We start from the raw sequence: 3303 nt of genomic DNA, 5'->3' as shown, positions 1-3303 counted from the left end.
TATATATATATATAAAAACATTTAATTATATTTTATAAAGTAGTGTTACATTTTTCTTCGAAGTTATAAGCATACGAATATATTCCATTTACGTGAAAAACTTTTTTAGCGTTCTCAAATTCAGTATTCTTTATTTTTTCACCAAATCTAATTGACTATCCACAAAGTTTTAGTTATGACAGGCATAACTAAGCCTACAAAGCGTCAAACGTGCAGATTATGGAAGGCAGCATCAAAAAGGCAACACACAGAAGCCTTTCGCTCCTCTCACGCTACGCTACAGGCACAGCTAAATACTATAACATTACTACAACACTCACCAATCTGGAGATGATCTAGCTACAGCTACTCGGGTTTCGGTTTCGAAAACAGTCCAATTTAGAAAACCCACTGAACGCCTGTTTCATTTAAATATTCTTTGGATTGTCATCAAAACAACGGACTCAAACTAATATATTTGGCTGTGTCAATTAGAATTATTATTTTTCTATCTTTCTTGTATTATATACACGTAGAAGACGAAGAACGCTGGTAGCTGTTATAGTCCGTGTTGAGACAACTGGGTCAGCGTTTCTCGATCTTTTCGATACCACTAATATACCTCTTAAACTGTTGCTGACCAAGAAAATGCCAATATAACGAAAACCCATTACGATTTATATTCTGTCGATTTTTGTTTCTTTCTTTTGGTGAAAACCCACAGACAGGTGGCTCAGAAACACGAGACTGTGAAACTATAAAGTATTTATAGTATAAGGACACATATAAAGCAAACTGTTTTGTTTTTTCGTTTTAGAACATGTGTGCAGAAAAAAATAGAAAACGAAATTAAACAAAACACATGTGATTACTACACTAATTCCTTTGATGACCAAGTTATCTAAGTAACACCAAACTGTGTCTGAACCTCCCACGAGCATCACTGGAAAAAGATCCTGAGGACTCCCTCTACGTAACTCGGTTTCCTAAAATGAAAAAGCTTTATAGACAAATAAACAAAAATGCGTTTGGGGAAAATGAGAACTTATAATATAAAATGATTAAATTTATACTAGACCGCCTAACATCCTGTAGTACAAGCTATTTTGCCAGGCTTGGCCTAGGGGATGGTTAAAGTGCTGGGCTGAGGCACGAAAGTCCAAGCACTGAGATGTCTGAACGTGCTTCGTACTTTCAACTGTAGATGCGTTATAAGAGTGACATGTAATCACTTTGTGGAACTTAAAACCCTTGTGGTGGCGGGTGCTACTGACCACCAAGCATACCTCTAGTCAGTGGTTCATAATTAGGGACGGCTATACTTGAACATCGGGAATCTATGATATGGATGTTTAGCCTAAGTACGCATAATATTTATAAATCAAAGAAAAAAATATCTGCTTAGGTATCCCATAATAATTCACCCACAAAACAAGTTTAAGAGCTAAATGTCAACCATTATAGAAGCTAAAGAGGACATATTAAACTCGCAGTCCTGCAGTCCTTATAAGCAGGTGTCACAGCATATGAGCATAAAAAGGTTGAAAGGCCGTAAACCTTACCCATCACTATCCTGCTGCCAAGTTGTCATTAAACTAAGCAGATATATTTGCGGCGTCGTTTCATTGTAATGTGTGTCAAGTTCTAGATTTTGTGTAATTTAAACTTACATGCCTCACTCGTACCTTCTTCATTTTGTTTGTAAACTTCCAATAAGGTATTTTCTTCTTTTTCTGAAATTAGGGGGAGGGAACCCCGTTAATAATTACTTTCCACGTAATGATTTCAGTAAACAGTCATCATCTATTTTGTTGTAATTTACGTTTTAGGATGAGTATTACGGCTTTTGCTCTATTCTTATAGCTTAAAAAACGTTGTTGTTTTCACGAATGAACTCCTGAAAGTATATCACGTTAATTGGGATCAGAAACTGGAGAAAGAATGTATCAAATTATCAGTAAATTTCCTTTCAATTATTTCCATGTCTTTATTTTCAAGGTACCACCATTGAAAGCTGTATTCCGAAATGGTGAAGTCTCGAAACAGTAATCAAGCTCGTGCTACATTTCTATAGATCTATAGAACTGGTCTTTTTGGAAGTAAATATATTTTTGTACAGTGAAGTATATATATATTTTATTTTGTTGATTATTAATATTGTGTGTTATATAACACAAAGCTACAAAAGGCATTTATTAACCACAGTTAAACCATATCTGTTATACTTACACCCCCCCGAAAGATTTAATTTCGCTTTGATGCACTAAAATGTTTTTTTGTTTCTCTTTGTATTACACCTCATTTATTTTTTTATAATACACCTAATGTATGTTCCTAAGTACGAATATACTTTGATTAACCTGTGTTTAATCTAATATTAAGTCCCAAAACACACGTATAATTGTAGCCAAAGTAAAGAATATTTGACTCCGTTCTAGTTCCGTGACCGTTTTAGCAAATTATTTTAACAGTAACAGGCAAGAAAATGAGAGTATTTGTTAAGTGCTGCAGTTACTGTAGAAGTTTGTAATCTAATTAGGGTAAACCAGTTCGTTTTCTATTACACTGATACGAACCATAGATGGGATAACACCGAGAGTCTTTTAGTTTATTGATAACGCTAAAAGTGACTAGATTTAATAGCTAAAAGCGCACCACACGAGATACGTAGCAGCAAGGGCCCAGACAACACCTGTGGTTATTATTCTTGGATAGATCTCCAGCTTTTGTAACGTTTTATAAATAATGAGGCGCTTCGGAAACACATATTCCATTGTGTTTGGGTAACTTTATTTCCTCGTTTCTAAGTATGGAATCTGACATGTCATTAATACGAAAGATTCAACTCAATCAGATGCCATGTTTGACTATTACAGTTACAAAATTGATTTTTATCTCAGTTTCGACTTCTTATCAAAATACACAGATATTCTATTGGAATTTGCTCGAAACAATGTGTTTTAGTTGTCAAGATACCTGTGAACTGAAATTGTCTTTTTACATGTTTTGACGTAATTATTGAAGTCACTAAAAACGTGTAAGATGTTGCAGTTTTGAAAAATTAATCATCTTAATGATTTACTTCAAGGCTAGTTGTCCATGAGGCCAAATTAATCCCGAAGGAAACATTGATACTTTGGCTAGTTGTTCATGAGGCCATATTAATTCTGAAGGAAATATTGATACTTTGGCTAGTTGTCCTTGAGGCTATATTAATCCTGAAGGAAATATTGGTACCTTGACTAATTGTCCATGAGGCTATATTAATCCTGAAGGAAATATTGGTACCTCACACCCCCGATATTAACTGACCTACTATAAGGA

The 3303-nt window shown here is 34.6% G+C and overlaps 1 protein-coding gene across 3 annotated transcripts in view; it reads left to right on the top strand.

Moving 5' to 3' along the window:
• LOC106467958 (allatostatin-A receptor-like) overlaps positions 1 to 3303 on the top strand; it is a 66001-nt gene that overhangs the window by 54887 nt on the left and 7811 nt on the right. The window contains exon 2 of one of the 3 annotated variants that reach the window (XM_022396200.1): positions 1978 to 2078. The exons of the other annotated variants lie outside the window; for them this stretch is intronic. The gene's annotated coding sequence lies outside the window, so the exon portion shown is untranslated. The remainder of the gene's footprint in view (positions 1 to 1977; positions 2079 to 3303) is intronic. 3 annotated transcript variants of the gene reach the window in all.

This window comes from Limulus polyphemus, unplaced genomic scaffold (assembly GCF_000517525.1).
Source record: "Limulus polyphemus unplaced genomic scaffold, Limulus_polyphemus-2.1.2 Scaffold2811, whole genome shotgun sequence".
Taxonomy (NCBI): domain Eukaryota; kingdom Metazoa; phylum Arthropoda; class Merostomata; order Xiphosura; family Limulidae; genus Limulus; species Limulus polyphemus.
Note: the sequence above shows the minus strand (reverse complement) of the source record. Positions and strands in the feature narration are given on the sequence as shown.